This window comes from Panthera onca, chromosome B4 (genome assembly GCF_046562875.1).
Source record: "Panthera onca isolate mPanOnc1 chromosome B4, mPanOnc1 haplotype 2, whole genome shotgun sequence".
NCBI classification, from domain to species: Eukaryota; Metazoa; Chordata; class Mammalia; order Carnivora; family Felidae; genus Panthera; species Panthera onca.
The window spans coordinates 115362419-115384405 of record NC_138345.1 but is presented as its reverse complement, the minus strand read 5'-3'; the positions used below and the strand labels follow the sequence as shown (position 1 = coordinate 115384405).

Below are 21987 nucleotides of genomic sequence, written 5' to 3'. Positions count from 1 at the left end.
TAATATTTTACTGTTTATCTTCTCTGTTTTTTATGCATATATAGTTATGTAAATAGGCTTTTTACAAAATAAGGATTGTATACCAGAGTATTTTGTGGTCTGTGTTTTCTACTTATGTAACAAACATCTCCTGATGTTAAGTATTCTTTCATAACTTTTTCTCTTTTTTTTTAAAGAAAAATTTAACTGACATTTTGGCCTAGAATTTACTTTTAGGAAAGTTTTTTTCCTTATGGTTCACAATGTTTATTTATTTTTTTTTTTTATTTTTTTTTTTTCAACGTTTTTTATTTATTTTTGGGACAGAGAGAGACACAGCATGAACGGGGGAGGGGCAGAGAGAGAGGGAGACACAGAATTGGAAACAGGCTCCAGGCTCCGGGCCATCAGCCCAGAGCCCGACGCGGGGCTCGAACTCACGGACCGCGAGATCGTGACCCGGCTGAAGTCGGACGCTTAACCGACTGCGCCACCCAGGCGCCCCACAATGTTTATTTTTAAAAACAGCTTTTTAAAATATAATTGATAAATAACAAATTGTACATTTTTAAAATTAAAGTTTTGAGATATATATATATATATATATATATATGTATATGTATATATACCTGTGAAACTATCATCACAGTCAAGAATTAAATATATCTATTATCCCCAGAAATTTTCTTATGATCCTTCCCTTTTGCTCCTACCCCCTCCAACTGCTCACTCTTTCCTATTTCCAGGCAACCACTGTTATGCTTTCTGGCATTATGATTCGTTTGCATTTCCTGGAATTATATAAATGAAATAATATAAAATGCACTCTTTTTTGTCTAGATTTTTTTTCACTCAGCATAATTATTTTGAGATTCATTCATGGTAAATAACTCATATTTATTGAATATTGTATTCAATTGTATGGATATATCACAATTTGTTTATCCATTTACCTCTTAATGGACCTGTGTTTGAGTCTCACAAAAAAAGCTGCTATAAACATTTGTGTAGAAGTCTTTGTATAGACATGCTCTCATTTCTCCTGGGTGAATACTTAAAAATAAAATGGCTAGATTATATGGTAATGTTTGTCAGTTTCTTAAAAATTAAATGATTTCCTCAAATGATTTTCCTATATTTCCACCAGTTTATGAAACTTTCAGTTCTTCTACATTCATAGACAGTACTTTGTAATATTAGCCTTTTAAGTTTTAACCATTTTAATAGGTGTATAGTAGTATTACATTGTGTTCTTTTAAAAAAAACATTTTTTTAACGTTTATTTATTTATTTATTTATTTGAGAGAGAAAGAGATAGAGCTCCAGCAGGGGAGGGGCAGTGCAGAGCTTCTCTGCTAGTGGGGAGCCTGATGTTGGGCTTAAACTCACAAACTGTGAGATTGTGGCCTGAGCTGAAATCAAGAGTCCGATGCTTAACTGACTGAACCACCCAGATGCCCCTATGTTGTGTTCTTAATTTGCATGCCATTAATAACTAATGATATTTAACATCTTTTCAAGTGTTTATTTAACCATTTGTGTGTCTTCTTGGCATGGTGTCTGCTCAAATCTTTCAGCCAGTTTTATGTTGTTAAATTGAGCTTTTTTTTTTTATGATTTAGTTTTCAGAATTCTTTATGTATTTTGGATGCAAGTCCTTTATCAATATGATAGATATATGTTTATATGTATTATATATATATAATATGTTTTGATACATATATGTATAAATTATTCCTCCAGTCTTGTTTTCATTTCCGTTATGGTGTCTTTTAATTTTTTTTTAATGTTAATTTATTTTTGAGAGAGAGAGAGAGAGAGACAGCATGAGCGGGGGAGGGACAGAGAGAGAGGGAGTCACAGAATCCAAAGCAGGTTCTAGGCTCTGAGCTGTCAGCATGGAGCCTGATGCAGGGCTCCAACCAACTAGCTGGGAGACATGACCTAAGCCAAGGTCGAGTGCTTAACCATCTGAGCCACTCAGGAGCCCCCATTATGGTGTCTTTTAAATACAGAAGTTCTTTTGGTTTAAAATTAACTTGTTAATTTTAATAATAATTAACCAATTTAAAGAAATCTTTTACCTAACCCATGACTAAACTTTTCTTCTACATTTTCTTTAAGAGTTTTATAGTTTTATGTTTTGTGTTTATATATACATTATGAGTCAACTTTTGTGTATGGTGTGAGGTACAACTTAAAATTCATTTTTTGCATATGTCCCGGGACCACTTATTGGAAAGACTATCCTATCGATTGAACTGACTTTACATTTTTGTCAGTCAATTGGCCATATTTGTTTGAATCTGTTTCTGAACTTTACTCTCTTTTTAATGGATTTATGTGTCTGTGTTGACACTAATGCCACACAATTTTGATTTTTGTTGGATTTAGTAAGTTATGAAGTTAGGTAGTGCAGGTTCTCCAACATTTTTTTTTTTCCCCAAAGTTGTTTTGGCTATTCCATGTCTTTTTGTTTCCATATAAATTTTAGAATTAGCTTGTTAATATCTATAAAGTCTGCTGGGCTTTTAAATGGCATTGCATTGAATGTGGGAGAAATTAACATCTTAGCAATATCTTAACAATGGGATTATTATCTGATCCATGAATATGGTATAACTTTCTATTAAACACACTTTTTAGAAAATAGCCTGTTTTCCATAATAAACAGCACTGTGATGTAAACACCATGAAGGCAGGGACCTAATTTTATCTTCCACTTCTACTTGGCCCTTGGTATGTACTCAATAAGTGTTTACTGAATGATAAATGAAAGCAGTCCTTGAACACAAATGTTGGTACACATCTCTGATTAGTTTCTTAGAATTAATTCCTACTATGTGGAATTGCTAGGTCAAAGGTTATGTTCACTTTTTAAGGCTTTTGGTTACCAGACTGTCCCCAGAATTTTTTTTTCAGGCAGAAATATCTTGATGGATAACTGTTTAAGGCATGCATAATTGATTAGCAAACAGTGTTCTTGGTGACATCCTTTTTCATCTTTGAAATTACATTGTAAGCCTGTGGGAAAGTAGGATTCATATCACAGAAAATTTGTGGTTCACTTTTGTCATTAAGTTTATTGCAATTGGGAGTTATGAAAAGGACCCAAAAGGTAGAGGATTATTGTTTTTTTCTTTTTTATTATTTAAAAAAAATTTTAATGAATATAATTTATTGTCATGTTGGTTTACAAACAACACCCAGTGCTCATCCCAACAAGTGCCCTCCACAATGCCCATCACCCATATTCCCCTCTCCCCCACCCTCCCATCCACCCTCAGTTCTCTGTATTTAAGAGTCTCTTGTGGTTTGCCTCCCTCCCTCTCTGTTTGTACCTATTTTTTCCCCCTTCCCTTCCCCCATGGTCTTCTGTTAAGTTTCTCAAGATCCACATATGAGTGAAAACATATAATATCTGTACTTCTCTGACTTGTTTCACTCAGCATAATACCTCCAGTTCCATCCACGTTGCTGCAAATGGCATGATTTCATTCTTTCTCATTGCCAAGTAGTATTCCATTGTATATATAAACCACATCTTTATCCATTCATCAGTTGATGAACATTTTGGCCTCTTTCCATAATTTGGCTATTGTTGAAAGCACTGCTATAAACATTAGGGTACATGTGCCCCGATGCATCAGCAGTCCTGTATCCCTTGGGTAAATTTCTAGTAGTGTTATTGCCGGGTCATAGGGTAGTTCTATTTTTAACTTTTTGAGGAACCTTCACACTTTTCCAGAGTGGCTATACCAGTTTGCATTCTCACTAACAGTGCGAGAGGGTTTCCATTTCTCCATATCCTTGCCAGCATCTGTGGTTTCCATGATTTGTTCGTTTTAGCCAGTCTGACTGGTGTGAGGTGGTATCTCAGTGTGGCTTTGATTTGTATTTCTCTGATGAGTAGACGATTATTGTTTTTTCTTTGAGAAACTTAATTTCTTTAGAAAGGCAGTTTACATAATTATAAAGCATTAGAGGGGAAAAGTGCAGATGTGATAGAATACAGAATAAATATTCTGAGGTAAGCACAAGGAAGGCAGAAACCAGTGAAGCAGAAAGAGCTTTATGTTTATGTTTGCTATTATTATTATTTTTTAAATGTTTATTTTTGAGAGAGAAACGGTGAGCAGGGAGGGGAAGAGAGAGAGAGGGAGACACAGAATTTGAAGCAGGCTCCAGGGTCTGAGCTGTCAGCACAGAGCCTGATGCGGGGCTTGAACTCACAAACCATGAGATCATGACCTGAGCCAAAGTTGGATGCTTAACTGACTGAGCCACCCAGGCACCCCTGTTTATGTTTACTTTCAGAGTAACTATAAACTCAAAGTATGTTTAGACTGTAAGGTTTTAGGTTTAACTCTGACCTTGATTTGTGGATTAATTGAAGAGATTTAAGGAGGCATTTTAATTTGGCATAACTATATGAACACAGTTGTGAAGGCAAGAATAAATAATGTGTCTGAGGGACTGTAAAGCAAACTTAATTGGCTCTAGCAAAGGAGTGTTGTGAAGCAGCAAAATGAAATGTTTGCGTTTATATAGACAGTTGGCTAATGTAGGACTGTGAGTTTGGCTGAGAAGCTTAGATTTGATCCATCCAGTAAATAGGAAGGATTATAATAGTAGTTACAGTGATGAACACAGTATATGAGAAAGATTGTCCTGGTGGATATTTGTAGGCGATGTAAGGGTGAGGAAAGACCAAAATCTGGCACATGTTTAGGAGATTTCTCTTAAAATAAGCCAAGGGTAAAATATTTGAGGTTTTGCCCTCAAGGGTGATGGTTCTAGAAGAAGAATGATTCAAATCAAGAGACAGATGAAGAAGAATCAGCAAGATTAATAATTTATTACTAATGGAAGTTGAGGAATGAGTTGTGTACTAAGAAATTCAGAGATGATAGTGGTAACTTTTTTTTTTTTTTTTAAAGGAGGCAGATGGAAATTTGAAGTTAATGAGTTTAATTCTTATGTTCAGCTTCCATTGTGGATGGGACATGTGAGTAGAGTGGGAGTTATGAGCTGTGTTCGGAATGTGGGTGTAAATTTGAATGTCATTCAAATAGGTGTAAAAAATGAAGTGTGAGAGAAGCCACTTGACTTAATTTAGAGAGAGGCAGCAGTGGATCAGAGATTTCTCATGGTGACTGGGAGAACAGGAACAAAGAAGAGACAGAAGTCAAAGAGCTAGGAGATGATCATGGTACTGTAGATGCTAAGGGAGAAGAATATTTCAGAGATTTATAAAGGTGGTTGTGTGCAAACTGTGTTATTAACCTTTCTGTATGTTTACGGTGTTTGGCATGGTTTAGTAAATAAGCTCTTGAAAGATGATTGTAAATTCTGTTAATTATTGGATTAATCAAGATTGAAAATTTTAATGTAATATTGAAAAGAAAGGAGTAATGACAAAATTATTTTCATACTTCATAAACCATGTGTCCATATTCTCATGTAAAGGGACTGCCATTCTTACAAATTTTGCCCCAGATTTCAAAAGCAGTTTATTTTTGCATCATATAAGAAACACTAATAATTTTAGTTTAATTGAAGGGAATAGTATAATACCTTATAGTTTATAGTTGCTTTAGCCTGTATATCATGATGTTTTTTAAAGCTTGATTTTTTTTTGTCCTCCATTTTCTTTTCTTTTTAAGGATTTTATTTTTTTAATTTTAATTTTTTTATGAATATAATTTATTGTCAAATTGGCTTACATACAATGCCCAGTGTTCATCCCAACAAGTGCCCTCCTCAGTGCCCATCACCCATTTTTCCCTCTCCCCCACCCCATCCACCCTCCGTTTGTTCTCTGTATTTAAGAGTCTCATGTGGTTTGCCTCTCTCCCTCTCTAGGATTTTATTTTATTTTTTAAGTAATCTCTATAACCCATGTGGGCTTGAACTCACAACCCTGAAATCAAGAGTCACATTCTCCACTGACTGAGCCAGCCAGGTGCCCCTTTTTTCTTTCTTAAAAATTCAATTTATTTAAACAACAAAACCAGGTCACCCATTTTTCTCACTCTTCATCTCCTGCCTCTGGCAACCACCAGTCTAATAGTTTGGAGTGTTTGTGCATGTTGGGGGGAGGAGGAGACTTATTTCACTTATTCACTTGTTTATCTCTGACTTATTTCACTTAGCATAATGCCCTCGAGGTCTCTCCTTGTTATCACAAATGGCAAGATTTCATTCTTTTTTTTTAATGGCTGAATAATATTCCATTGTGTATGTGTGTCTGTTGCTCAATTTTCTTATCTATTCATCCATTGATGGACATGTAGATTGTTCCTGTGTCTTGGTTATTGTAAATAATGCTGCAGCAAATGTGGGGATGCATATATCTTTTCAAGTTAGTGTTTTCATTTTCTTCAGATAAATACCCAGAATGGAATTGGTGGATCATACAGTAGTTCCATTTTTAATATTTGAAGAGCCTCTATTACCTTATTTCTCCAATTGGATCATTGTATCTGTTTATTCTACCTCAGCATATGATCTTGGTCTTTTCCTATATTCTAAAACAGTTTTATTATATTTCTGGTGTAAAAATATTTTCCAAGGTAAGTTATATAATTTAAAAAGCCTTACCACAAGGTGTCATTGTAACATATAAAAAGAATTTCCATATAAGCATGTGCAATACCGATTTTTACATTTCCTCACATTTTTAAGTCTTTTTTTGTTCCATATTTTGCAGTTATCTTTTAGGGTATGTTGTGAATCTCTTATATTAAAGGGAAAAATAGAGTAGTCGTGTTCTTGAGTTCTCATATTTTTGCAAAAAACATATGCTTTCCACCCACGAATTTCTTGAGTTATGTTGCTATAGAGATGATTGTTTGAGGGAAAGAATGAGGAGTTACAGGAGGTGGACATTTAAAGAACAAAATACTTATTTTATGTCTTTGTTCCTGACAGAGCAAGCGTTAGTGTTTACCCCTCTGCTGATGAACTCTCTATGGAAGAAAGGTAGATATTTTGAGTGTTGTACTATGATGGTATTTGCATTTACTAAGATGCTTTTGCAAAGGTTCCTGTGCTTGATTCATTTTTTACATGGAGGATGAGTACTTGTAATCTTTGAAGCAACCTTTCTTCTACTTTCACTGGATTCCATTTTTTTTTTTCTTCTTCCCTGATTTTCTGGTTGGCCTTTTAACTAATAACATTAAAATAGCTTTTATTTTTATTATTTTTTTTTTTGAGGGAGATGAGTGTCAATATCTAACTACTAATTTCTGTTACTTCTAACTCCAAGTTTATTTTCAAGATCATTCCCTGTTGACTACTTGCTACCATTGTTTTAGTTCAGATCTTTATCATTACTTTCCCAGCCTTTTGATCTTATTTTCTCTAGGATTCCCACTATCTCCCTGCCCACCTAGTTTATTTTACACACCTTGGATAACCTAGTTATTTTTCTAAAGTACAAATCTGAAACTATCCTGGACTGTCCCTCATCTGCCAACAAGCTTAAAACTTTGCATTGGCTCTTCTAGATCCCAGGATAAACTCCAGTCTCCTGCACATTTCCTTCAAGGCCCTGGCCCACCTCTCTAGGCTCATCTGCTCCCCACCTCACTATCCCCTACCCACAAAGTTGTTTTCCATCTCCATGCCTTCATACTTGATGTTTCTTCTCTGCGTGTTTGGTTTTATCTCAGGATCACCCTCTTTGTGAAATTTTCCTGGACAGCCTCTCTAGTGGAAGTAGGCCTGTCTTCCCTTTGTACACATACTGCCTATAAATATATTACATTGCTTTATACTTTTAAAACTTTCTGAATTCATGTATTACTTGGAATTGGTAATATATGCACATGGCAAAAAATTTAAGTACAAAAAGGATTTGGTAAATAATAAATTTTCTCTTATCCTTGTTCAGTCAGCAAGTGTTGGTTAACATGTAGGTTTCAAGGACTAACTCGAACTCCTTGAGGGCAAGGATTTTTATTTATTTATTACTGTATCCCTGTACCCAACAGTGTTAGCACATAATAGACACTTAGAAAGTGTCTGTAATACTTTTAATACAGGCAGGCTCTTCCCTGCTAAGAAGTTGGCTTGACCTGATGGTCTGCATATTTCTGTATCCCCCTCAGAGTTCTCTTTGTGTAAGTGGACCACTCAGTAAATGTGGTGTGGTAGCCACTCAGTAAATGCTGGTTGTATTAATTGCCCCCACCCCCTGTTTTTGGTAAGATAGGGATTTATTTATTTATTTATTATATAATTTATTGTCAAATTAGCTAACATGCAGTGTATATAGTGTGCTCTTGGCCTTGGGAGTAGATTCCTGTAATCCATCACTTACATACAATACCAGGTGCTCATCCCGACAGGTGCCCTCCTCAATGCCCATCACCCATTTTCCCCACTCCCCCCACCTGTCCACCCCATTTAACCCTGTTTGTTCTCTGTATTTAAGAGTCTCTCATGGTTTACCTCCCTCTCTGTAGCTACTTTTTTTCCTTCCCTTCCTCCATGGTCTTCCGTTAAGTTTCTCAAATTCCACATATGAATGAAAACATATGATACCTGTCTTTCTCTGACTGATTTATTTCATTTAGCAAAATACCTTCCAGTTCCATCCACGTTGTTGCAAATGGCAAGATTTCATTCTTTTTCATTGCCGAGTTTATAGCAGTACCATCAACAATAGCCAAATTATGGAAAGAGCCTAAATGCCCATCAACTGATGAATGAATAAAGATACGGTTTTAAAATTAACCTCTGTCTTGAGGATGACTTTTATTTATTTACCTTTTCTGGCTCTGAGAAATTTTATACTTTCTTTTTGGTAGATCCTCAAAGATGAAAAAGAGAATGTTTATGTTAACCTGAGCAAAAATGTTGAACTCTTAATCAACTTTTTTCCTTTATTTAACTTTTCAGACTAAGGCATAAATCTCATGGAAATAATTCAGATTTACTTAAAAAATAATTTCCAGGATATATTGTCAGATCAGTAGATAGCCTTCATTTTGTGTTACAAGCTACGAGGTGCTTTATCTATTTCAGTATATGGGGCTATGAGCAAGGAAGCCTCTACAGCTCACACAAAGGTATTAAGTGCTCATAAATCTTTTGGCAAGTCCCGTGTTATATGCAAGAGAGCCTACACTAAGAAACATTAAAATGAATTTGAAGTATGGTTTAGGCAACAGTCATCTTTGGTTTTCAGATCACAACTTTTCAGAGACTTTTGTAACTTATTTCTAAGTATTTGAGGTTGACTGGTTACTAAATCCTATTTTGTAGAATTCTTTTGTGTGAATTAAGCTGTGTGGAAGCAGACAGTGCAATTATAAGAATAGAATAACATTTTAATTCAGAGTGCTTGGTGGTTGATTGCTAACCACTCTAATACATATCTTCTTCCCTTCCTCTTTCCTTGCCCTCCTGTTTCATTCTAAATCACAATTAAGGGGCCTGGCACCTTACCAGGGTTTTGAAGGGTCTCTTCCCAGCTGCACTTCAGGTTTTGGCAGGGTGTCAAGTTGTGACATTTTTTGTATACAAGACACCCTGGGATGGCCATCCAGAGTCTATTTGGGTGACTAGTGTGGTAGTCTCTCTGGGTTTTAAAGACCTTAATTTCTAATGTTTTGTTATAAGAGAAGTAATGCCTCATGTAGTTCTGCTTAGACTTTTAATGTTTTTAAAAAACAGCATTCACTCTAGGGGCATGTAGTATTTAAAGCATTGTTTTGAAATGTTCAAAGGCATAGCATGTGCTTTTTAAGGGAATGTGTTTGGAAGATTTCCATGAGCATTAGCAGCTGTGCTTTTGGAATATTTGGAATTTCCATCCTTTTGAGCAGACATTGTACACTGCTTAAGAAATACAGCTCCTGTGCAAAAGAATGTCATAGGTATGTCTGTAGAGCTGGGACTAGTCAAAAGAAGTGGTAGGAAGGTATGGCTCTATGATAGAGTTGTAAGGAGAGGAAGATGAGGTATTTTGAGAAGAGTTGTGCTGAGTTTTTAAAAAACTGCCTTTCACAGAGACTAGTTCATCTAATAAGTGCTCCCTGATTAATAGACTGATCAAAAGTAATCTGTTAAACCTTTCTTTTTTAAAAGTTTGGTTTGGGGGTGCCTGGGTGGCTCAGTTGGTTAAGCGTCCCAACTTGGGCTCAGGTCATGATTTCACAGTTGGTGAGTTCGAGCCTCACGTTGGGCTCTGTGCTGACAGCTCAGAGCCTGGAACCTGCTTTGGATTCTGTGTCTCCCCCTCTCTCTACCTCTCCCCCACTTGTGTTCTGTCTCTCAAAAATAAACATTTAAAAAAAAGTTTGGTTTGAACCATGTGCTTAAAAAATTTGCATTGTGGGGGCACTTGTGTGGCTCAATTGTTTAAGCAGCCGACTTTGACCCAGGTCATGATCTCACAGTTCGTGAGTGTAAGTCTGCCGTTGGGCTCTGTTCTGACAGATTGAGATTCTGTGTCTCCCTCTCTCTCCGCCTCTCCCCTGCTCGTGCTCTGTCTCTGAAAACTGAATAAACGTTAAAAATTTTTTTAAATGTTTAAAAAATTTGTGTTGTGATTTTATTTGGCAAACTTTGTGTAATAAGAATTGTTTCTTTTATATATAACATTATTCATTTATATATAACATTGATATATTCTGTAAGTAATTGAAATGTGTATTGAAATCAGAAAAACTTGATTATGGTATGAATTTAAAATTGTGATAGAAATTTTGTGTTTGGGTAAAATTTGTTATGAATAATAGACTGAAGAGAAAGCCAGTATATTAATTAGCCTGTAGCTGTTGTAACAAATTACCACATACTGGGTGGCTTAAAACAACAAAAATTTATTCATTCACAGCTTGGAGACCAGAAGACTGAAATCCAGGACAGCACTGTCTCCAGAGGCTCTAGGGAAGAATCCTTTCCTTCTAGCTTCTTGTGGCTCCAGGCATGCCTTGGCTGGGGTGACATCTCTGCCCTTTTGGTCATACTCCCTCCTTCTTTGTAGTCTCAAAGTGTCCTCTGCCTCACTCTTACAAGGATACATGTGATTGCATTTAGGGCCCACCCATATAATCCAGGATAAACTCCTCCTTTAAAAATCCTTAATTTAATCCCATCTTTCACTATATAGGTAATATTCGTAGGTTACAGAGATTAAGAAGTGACTTATCTTCCTTTGGGGCAGCATTAAGCCCAATATAGTCTGGAAGCCTCAGTTACTGAAAATGGATGTGAAAGTGAATCAAGAGCAAGGCAGCATTAGAATGGTGAATATAATCATTTGATATTTTTGAGGTAATGATGTGCCTGTGTGTGGGTTATTGTAAAGATGAGTAAGACATGTTTCTTGCCTGGAAGCAGTTACACTGCATGTGTTATATATACATACATGTACATTTACAAGATAGAATAGTTACCTAATTATATTTGAGAAAGTCAGGAAGTACTTAATGGAGGAAGTAATACATTTCTGAACAGGGTTTTGAAGGCTGATGAGAAATTCACTAGACCAGAGTACAGAGGGATAGAAGAGGCCTTCTGGATAAAGCAATTAGTATTTGCAAAGACATGGAGGTAGAAAACAGCAGTGTATGTTCAGGGAGCTACCAGTAGTCAGTACGTGAGATAAATTGTAGATTTGTATTTGTTTCTAATACACAAATCACTGTCTCGTTTTACCAGTTGCAAAGTAAACGTTTTTTGTTGTGAACATTTTTAAAGCACAGATCTTATCCTGGATGAAGAAGATCTTTGGCCATTAAATACAGGGGGTGGGTGGGAGAGAAGAGCTTTAGGGAAATGCAAATTAAAACCACAATGAGCTATCACTTTACAACTCCTAGAATTGCTAAAATTAAAAAGACTGTGTGAAAGTAATTAAATGAGGAGGCTGTTAGACTGAGGTGGCTCTAATGCCCTTAGCTAACATAAGCCAGAATCCACGCTCTTCAATGTGAGGAAATGAAACTTACGAACAACCAGTCACGGCCAGCCAGCTAGGCTATCCTGAATAAGGCAATCTTTAAGCCATATCCATCACATGATTTCCTTCCTTCGCTTCCATATCTTCTGTATAGAAACCACTCCACTTGCTCTTGGTGGTGGTGTGCTCCCGACCACTTTCACTTTGGCACTGCCAGGATTGGAATTGGCGTGTATACTCAAACTCTGGAAAATTTTGTTCACCTTAAGGATGTCTACTCTCACCACTTTTATTCAACGTCGTACTGGAAGTTCTAGTCACAGCAGTGGGACAACAGAAAAAGACAAAAGGCATCCAAATCGGTAAGAAAGTAGTAAAACTTTCCTATTTGCAGATGACATGATATTCTATAGAGAATAGCTGAAAGACTCCACCAAAAAACTGCCAGAACTGATAAATGAATTCAGTAAAGTCACAGGATACGAAATCAATGTACAGAAATCTGTTGCATTTCTATACATCAGTAATGGAACAGCAGAAAGAGAAATTAAGGAATCTATCCCATTTATAATTGCGCCCAAAACCATGAGATAATTAGGAATAAACCTAACCAAAGAGGTGAAAACTTACACTATGAAAACTATAAGACACTGATGAAAGAAATTGAAGATGACACAAAGAAATGGAAAGACAATCCATGCTCATGGATTGGAAGAACAACTGTCAAAATGTCTATACTACTCAAAGCAATCTACACATTTAATCCAATCCCTACGAAAATATCAACAGCACTTTTCACAGAGCCAGAACAAACAATCCTAAAATTTGTATGGAACCACGAAAGAGCCTGAATAGCCAAAGCAACCTCTTAAAAAAACAAACAAAAAAAACTGAAGGCATCACAGTTCTGGGCTTCAAGTTATGTTACAAGGTTTTAGTGATTAAAACAGTATGGTACTGGCATAAAAATAGATATATAGATCAATGGAACAGAATAGAAAACCCAGAAATGAACCCACAATTATGTGATCAAGTAATCTTTGGCAAAGGAGGAAAGAACATGCAATGGAAAAAAGATGGTCTCATCAACAAGTGGTGCTGGGAAAAATGGAGAACTATATGCAAAGGAATGAAACTGGACCCCTTTTTTTAAAAAATTTTTTAATGTTTTATTTATTTTTGAGACAGAGCATGAGCAGGGGAAGGGCAGAGAGAGGGAGACACAGAATCCGAAGCAGGCTCCAGGCTCCAAGCCGTCAGCACAGAGCCTGACGCGGGGCTCGAACTCACAAACCGCGAGATCATGACCTGAGCTGAAGTCGGACGCTCAACCGACTGAGCCACCCAGGTGCCCCGAAACTGGACCACTTTCTTATGCCATACACAAAAATAAATTCAAAATAGATTAAAGACCTAAGTGCACTGTTTGTGATGAGCACCAGTGGTGTGTGGAAGTATTGAATCACTGTATCGTACACCTGAAACTAATATTACAGTGTATGTTAACTAAATGGAATTTAAATAAAAACTTCAAAAAAATTTAAAAAGATTTTGTCTCTTTAAAAAATTTCAGGCGCGCCTGGGTGGCTCAGTTAAGCTTCCGACTTCACCTCAGGTCGTGATCTCGTGATTCGTGATCTAGAGCCCTGCATCAGACTCTGTGCTGACAGCCTGGAGCCTGCTTTGGATTCTGTATCTCCTCTCTTTTGCCCCTCCCCTGCTTATTATCTGTTTTTCTCTCCCTCAAAATAAACATTAAAAAAAAAATTTCACCAGTTTCTTTTTACTTTTTAAAAATTCCAATGTAGGTAACATAGAGTGTTATATTAGTTTCAGGTATAAAATGTAGTGAGTCATTAATTTTATGTATTATCCAGTGTTCATCACGAGAAGTGTACTCTTAATGCCTTTCACCTATTTTACCCATTCCCCCCTCATCCTCCCCTCTGCTAACCATCTGCTTGTTCTCTGTATTTAAGAGTCTGTTTTTTGGTTTGCCTTTTGTTTTGTTTGTTCACTTCCTTTGTTTCTTAAATTCCACTTATGAGAGAAATTATACGGTATTTGTCTTTCACTGACTTATTTTACTTAGCTTATACCCTCTAAATCCATCCATGTTGTTGCAAATGGCAAGATTTCATTCTTTCTTATGGCTGAATAATATTCCATTATATGTATACAATTATATAATCCATTATATATGTACATATATATACATATATATGTACATACACACCACATCTTATCTGTTCATCTGTCGATGGACACTGGGCTGCCTCCAAAATTTAGCTATTGTAAATAATGCTTCAATAAGCATAGGGTGCATATATCCTTTTAGTGTTTTCATATTCTTTGGGTAAATGCCCAGAAGCGCAATTATAGATCATATGGTATTTCTATTTTTAATGTTTTGACGAGCCTCCATACTGTTTTCCATAGTGGCTGCACCAGTTTGCATTCCCGTCAACAGTACATGAGGATTCCTTTTTCACCACATCCTCACCGACACTTGTTGTGTCTTATGTTTTTTATTTTAGTCATTCTTTTTTTATTAACAAAATTTTTTTTAATGTTTATTTTTGAGAGACAGAGAGGGAGTCACAGAATCCGAAGCAGGCTTCAGGCCCTGAGCTGTCAGCACAGAGCCCGACATGGGTCTTGAGCTTATGAACTGTGAGATCATGACCTGAGCCGAAGTTGGATGCTTTACTGAGTCACCCAGGTGCCCCAACAAAGTATATTTAAACAATAGAATACTCTGGGATTCTTCCTTTGTGAGCTCATGGAATTGTATACTTATGCATTTTATTATGTGTAAATTTTACTTTAAAAACAAAAAGGCTAAACAAAAGAGAATTGGTTGAGATTGTCTGTTTTGTGAATGTTATTGTGTATCCATGTGATGTCTGGAAATGTGGTAGCTTCACAACCATGAAGAGAATTAAGCCAACAGGTTATGTTGGCAGAAGTATGGTGTCAACTTTAAACATAAAATAGCCACTTTTACTAGCAAAATGAGTTTATTCAGGATAGCAGAGGAAACGCACTTTGGGACATACAAACTATGGCAGACTGTAAGCAAGTCCAGAGAACAAAGGAAAGGAGCATTCTTTTATATAGAAAAGGAGGGACTTGGGAGGGGTAGTTTGGAAAGAAAGGAGAGGAGTGAGAGTTTGGGGCATTGGTAGCTTTTCATTGGGTGAGTTGTGGTAGTTCTCATTGGTTTGTTGATGGGCAAGGAGTAAATCTTGTTTCCACCTGTTGGAGTAGTGGTAGCAAAATAAGCTTCTTTCTGTTGGGGTTGTAAACAGCAATGAGTAGTGGTGTGTGGGATCTCCCCCTTCAATGAGATTTTCTGTACGCAGTTTCAATGAAAAAGACCAGGATCCTTGATGATATTGAGTCAGATTTTCTTTTTTTTTTAAAGAGCCAACCACATCTTCATTAGTCTCAGCAGCAGGTGACTGGAGCCCCTACCTACAAGGGAACTTTAGAAGGCTACTCTGACTACTGTAAAGGAATGTTAGCACTTCTATTAGGACAGGATGGGAGAGGAAATTGGAAGGGAGCCAGAGGGAAAGACTGCTGGGCCACATACAGGGAGGTACACGTGGCGTTCCCACTGGGTCAGGCGCTAGAGGTGAACACTGCCATCTCCCTCAGAGTGAAGGAAGAGACAAAGCCTGAGATATGAGCCAGATCTTTGAGTGAACGTTTAAAACTTTGAATTTTAGAATTTGAAATTCTGAATGTTTTAAAAAATTGTGAATTATAAAAGCAGAAAAGTGCACAAAAACTATCCTTTGAGTGATTTACAAAGCAAACCCCCAATTTAACCACAACAAAGATCAAAATGTAGAACACTGATGGCCTTTTCTCTGGTAACACTGTCCTGAGTGATTTACAAAGCAAACCCCCAATTTAACCACAACAAAGATCAAAATGTAGAACACTGATGGCCTTTTCTCTGGTAACACTGTCCTGACTTCTACGTTAATCACTTCTTTTTATAGTTTTATAACCTAAACACACCTAAGCATGTATCTTCTAAATACTACAGTTTTGCCTATTTTTAATTTTTTCTGAACTTTATGTTTTGAATAGTGTGCTTTTTTGTCTGTCTTTTGCACAGTATTTTTGAAGTTCACCTGTGTAGAGTGTTTCTGTAGGTTATTTTCGTTGTCGTAAAGTGCTAGTTTCATTATGTCACAATATGTGTCTTCAGCTGTTAATGGACATTTGGTTTGTTTTCTAGGTTTAATCTGGGAATAGTATTGTTACAAGCAGTAACTTTACAACAGAAATCTCTTGGTGTACTTGTACTCACATTTTGGCGGGGTATGTTTCAAGAAGTATTCTTGGGTCATAGTATGTATACATCTTTAACTTGAGTAGTGCTCATTTTTTTCTAACATGGATATACCAGTTTACACCACAACTTGTTGCTTCTCCTCCTCTTTAGACTTGTTACGGTCAGTCGTTTTGGTTTTCTCATTGTGATTTTAATTTTAAAAAGAAATCCTACACGTTACTATGTAAAAAGATAATTCAAGAGAAATAATTGGGTAAAAGGTTCAAATAAACTTTTCACAAAAGAGGACATCCAAATGGCTCATCAACAGAGAAAAGTTGCTCAATCTTATTTTTTCAGGAAATTGCTTTTTAGCTTTTTTAGTATTTTTTTTTTCCTGCCATGGGTTATTGAAAGCACTCTCCTATATTCCAGTAACTTTGTTGTTTTTGTTTTTTTTTTGTTTTTTGTGTTTTTTTTTTTGCTTTTTCACATTTAGAGCTTCAGTACAGTACAACTACAGTTAATTTTAGTGCATAATGCAAAGTTGGGCCCAGGTCCATAGGGTGATCTGGTTGTCTCAGCACCTTTTTATTGCAGACTTCTGTTTCCTCACTGATTAGCAAAACCACCTTTGTTCTTAAATGTCTTACATGGGTCGATGTGTCTTAATAACTAGATTTGTAACGTCTTGATATCCAGTCCTCCTATCTTGTGTTTTAAAATAGTTTCTGCTGTTCTTTACAAGATTTCTGGCCTTTTGTATTTCCATGTAAATTTCTGAATCAGTATGCTAAATTTTACACACACACACACACACACACACACGTAACACACATGCATGCACCCCTACTTATTAGGATATTGATTGGTATTACATCCATGTATCTGGGGAGAATTTATATCTTTAGAATGTTGTTTTCCAGTATATGGTACATAGTTCTATGTATATAGGTCTTTTTTAGTTTCTCTAATGGGTATCTGTGTAATGGTTTGCACATCTTTTTTGCCTAGGTATTTGATATTCTTTGGTGCTTTTAAAATGTCTTTAAAAATATTGCTGACACGTAGAGTGCAGTTAATTTTTATATTCACCCACCTAGCAGTCTTCACCAAGTTCTTCTGATGATTTCTCTATAAATTCTTTTGGATTTTCTACATACACAATTAGAACAATCTGTATGTAAAGAAAGTTTTATTTTTCCTTCCCAGTTTTTTAACCTTTTATATCTTTGTCTTGTTCCACATTTTTTGTTGGTTATTTTCATTGTTGAATAAAATTGATGATGATGGACATCCTGGTCTTGATCGCATTTCCAAAAGAAGGTACAGGGGTGCCTCAGTGGCTCAGTTGGTTAAGCGTCTGACTTATGGCTCAGGTCATGGTCTCATGGTTAGTGAGTTCAAGCCCCACATCGGGCTTTGTGTTGATAGTGCAGAGCCTGCTTCGGATCCTCTGTCTCCCTCTCAAAAATGAATAAACTTTAAAAGTAATAAGAAAAAAAAGGACGGCACAAAGATTTTAGAATCAAGTAGAGTGTTTGGTGTATTATTTTTGTATACGTCTTTTTTTAAATTGATGTGCCTTTCAGTTCCTAGCTTGCGGTTTCTTTTTTTATGTTGTGCCAAAATTCATATAACATAAAATTGAATGTTTTAAAGTAGAGAATTCGGTGGTATTTTGTCCATTCATTGTGTTGTACATCTATCACCTCCATCTGGTTCCCAAACATTTTATCATCTTCTAAGATAACTCCGTATCCATTGAACAGTCACTTTTTCTCCCTCCCCTCAGTCCCTGGCAGCCATCAATATGTTTTCTATCTCTCTCGATTTACCTATTTTGGATATTACTATAAATGGAATCATACTCCAATGACACAAATGGTGGATGTTTTATTTCAGTCCCACAAGTTCCTGAACATCTGTTATTTACTTTTTACATCTATTTTCTATTCAGGTTAAGTAATTTCTGTTGCTTTGTCTTCTAATTCATTCTTTTTCTTCTCTATTTCTTTTTTTTAATCAAAAAAAATTTAAATATTTATTTTTGAGAGAGAGAGACAGAGCATTAGCAGGGGAGGGTCAGAGAGAGAGAGGGAGACACAGAATCCAAAGCAGGGCTCCGGGCTCCAAGCCGTCAGCACAGAACCGGACATGGGGCTTGAACTCACAAACTGTGTATCACGACCTGAGCTGAAGCTGGATGCTTAACCAACTGAGCCACCCAGGCACCCCTCTTTTCTATTTCTGCCTTTGAGCTCATCCTTAGATTTTTATTTTGGTCATTGTATTTTTTAGTTCTATAATTTCACTTGGTTCTTCTTTATATCTTCTATTCTTTGCTGAGACTTGTATTTCTTTGCTGTGTCTTTTTTTCTAAATTTATTTCAGGCTTGTTTGTAATTATTCATTGAAATATTTTTAGCATGGCTTATTTAAAATCTTTGCCAGATAACTTTAACATATTTTTTCTCTTAGTGTTGGCATCCATCACTTGTCCTTTTACTTTCAGTTTGAGACCTTTCTCATTCTTGGTGTGACTAGTGATTTTCTTTTGAAACCTGGACATGTAGGGTATTATGTTATGAGACTGTTTACTATTTCTGGCTTTTCCTGACACTTCTCTGGCACAGGAAAGGGGGGAAATGCCCCATTATTGCCAGATAAGGGGTAGAAGTCTAGGTTCCCCTGTTGGCTTCTGTTGTCACCTGAGTTGTGGGTGATCATCATTATTGCTGGGTGCCATGGAGTTCTGGCTCCTCAGGTGGTCCCCACTGTCACCCTAGAAAGAGTAGCCTTGTTACCACTGAGTGGTAGTGCCAGACCTAACTCTCGACTAGCACTTATCTGATGGCTCTTCAACAGTGTGAGGTAGGTGCTCTTCCTTACTGTTGGTAGGGTGGAAAGTTCAGGTTTCCTGCATAGTCTCCACTGACATTACAGAAGCATGGGACTTTATTACCACTCAGCAGGGATAAAAGTCCCAACTTCCTTGTTGACCTTCTTATATACCATGCAAGCTGGCAGGATATTAGAGTACCTCCTAACAATCTGGCCTTTGCTGGCACGGTTGGTGGTGGAGTCACAGTTTTTTCTGTAGTATTTTCCTGGAGTAGATTTTATTGTCTAAAACATTTTTGTCTTGCTAGGTTTCCCCTTTCTTCTTTCTTTGGCTAAGAGAGCAGGCTTTTGTTAAGGCCTTTTTTTTTTTTTTTTTTTTTGCCCCTTCCCCAAGTCTGAAACCATTGCCACCTTGTTTAGCTCCAGGTTGGATATCATATATGAAAAGGAATCCCTGGGAACCCACCTGTGTGTCAATTTTGATATTCTGAGGTTTTTAGCCGGTTTGGTTGCTGGTCTCCATTTTTGAGAGTTGTTTTATATATGTATACCGTTCAGGACATTTATTTGTATTAGTGGGATTATATAGGGAAATATACATCTGCTCCATCATCCCAGAAGCAGAAGTCTTTATTACAAAAGTTTTAAGATGTCTTATCAGTTTTCATTTACTTCTAGATATTTTCTGATTTCTGTTGTGACCTTCTCTTTAATTCATGTTGTTTAGAAATGTATTCTTTCTAGGCATATATAGCTTTTCAGTTACTTTTTTCTGTTGAGTTTTAGTTTAATTGCACTGTGGCCAGAAAAATAGTCTGTATAATTTTGTTTTTAAAATTTTTTTTAGATTTTTAAAAAATACCCAGCATGTAGTCAGTATTTATAAATGTGACATGTATGTTTATAAGGAATGTGTATTCTATAGTTCTGGGAATAGTATTCTATATATGTTAGGTCAGGTGGGTTAATTATATTGATTAAGTTGTCTATATTCTTGCTGATTACTTTTTTGTGCTTTTTTACTGGTTACCAAGAATAGTGGTTAAATTATACCCCTGTGATTCTGAATCTATCTATTTACCCTGTAATTCTGACCCCTTCTACTTTATTTGTGTATAAAATTGTCATACCTTTCTGATGTATTTAATCTTTTATCATTACAAATGTCTTACTTCATCTACTCTACTGTTTCTGTTGATTGTTATTATTTTTTGACCTTAAATTCTACTTTATCTGATATTAATGTAATTCTGTCATCTATCTTTAGATTAATGCTTAATTATATTTTTGGGGTTTTTTTCAGTCTTCATGTCCTTATGTTTTAAAAAGTCATATAAAAAGATATATAGTTGGGTGATTTTTTTTACGTTTCTTATTTGAAGCATTAATCTATCTACTTTAGAGTAATTAATGATATGTGTCTAAGTCTATTGTGTAACTGTTTCTGTTTTCCTGCTTATTTATGTTCCATCTTATCTCCCTGCTTGCCTTCTTTTAAATGGAATTCTTGGTGCACCTGGTGGCTTAGTTGGTCAAGCGTCTGACTTCGGCTCAGGTAATGGTCTTGTGGTTTGTGGGTTTGAGCCTGTGTCGGGCTTTGTGCTGACAGCTCAGAGCCTGGAACCTGCTTTGGTTTCTGTGTCTCCCTCTCTCTGCCCCTCCCCTGCTTGCTCTCTCAAAATAAATAAACATTAAAAAAATAAATAGAATTCTTAATGGAGGGGTGATTCTCAAAGGAAGGACAGAGGTGATTTTTGCCTCTCTAGGGTACATTTGGTAAAATGTGGAGACCTTTTGTTTTTGACTAGTGGGGGGAGGAGTACTACTAGCATCTAATAGGTAGAGATGAGGAATATGTTACTAAATATTCTACAATGTACAGGAAAGCCCCCTTCCCACAAAGAATTATCTGGTCTAAAATATCAGTAGTGTAAAGGTTGAGAAACCCTTTATTAGAGTGATTTGAGTAATTAAAAGTTTTCCACCCGTTTAGCATTCTTAGTGGTTATCCCACAGATAGGTTCAGGAAACTTAATATGAAGAATCAGATAAGTAAATATTTTAGATTCTTCAGGCCATGTATAGTTTCTGTTATGTGTTCTTTTCCCCCTCTCTACCTTCTTTCTTTCCTTTTTCAAAGTTGTTTTAGGTTTGTATAAAAATTGAGCAGAAACTACAGAGAATTCCCATGTACCCCTTGCATCAAACATGCACAGCCTCCCCCACTATTAACACCAAGAACATCATCTCCCAGAAGAGTGCTACGTTTGTTACAATTGATGAACCTATACTGACATGTCACTATCACTCTTAGTCCATAGTTTACATTAAGGTTCACTCTTGGTGTTGTATATTCTGAGTTTTAACAAATGTATGTGGGCATGTATTCTGTGATAATAATATTCTACAGAATAATTTCACTGCTCTAAAAATCTTATATGCTGTACCTTTTCATCTCTTCCAGAATGTCATATAGTTGGAATCCAACAGTATGTATCCCTTTTAGATTGGGTTCTTTCACTTAGTAATATGCACTTAAGGTTTCCTTCACATCTTATTGTGGCTTGATGGTCATTTCTTTTTTGGGCTGAATAATACTCTGTTGTTGAGATATACAACAGTTTATCCATTCACCTACTAAAGGACATCTTGGTTGCTTCCAAGGTTTGGCAATTATGAATAAAGCTGCTATAAGCATTCATGTGCAATTTTTTTTGTGTGTGTGTGAATGTAAGTTTTCATCTAATTTGGGTAAATAACACAGAGTGCTGTTGGACTATATGGTAAGACTAATAAATTAGAGTTCCTGTTATTCCACATTTTCACCAGCATTTGGTGTTGTCATTGTTTGTATTTGGGCCATTCTGATAGGTTTTTAGTAGTACCTTATTGTTTAAATTTGCAATTCCCTAATGACTTACGTTGTTGAACATCTTTTCATATGCTTATTTGC

The 21987-nt window shown here is 36.2% G+C and overlaps 1 protein-coding gene across 4 annotated transcripts in view; it reads left to right on the top strand.

Annotated features, from left to right (window-relative positions):
• Positions 1–21987, top strand: part of CEP83 (centrosomal protein 83) — a 120664-nt gene that overhangs the window by 8323 nt on the left and 90354 nt on the right. Inside the window, exon 1 of one of the 4 annotated variants that reach the window (XM_078449612.1) lies at positions 16143–16237. The exons of the other annotated variants lie outside the window; for them this stretch is intronic. The gene's annotated coding sequence lies outside the window, so the exon portion shown is untranslated. Of the gene's footprint in view, positions 1–16142; positions 16238–21987 lie in introns of those variants that run through there. 4 annotated transcript variants of the gene reach the window in all.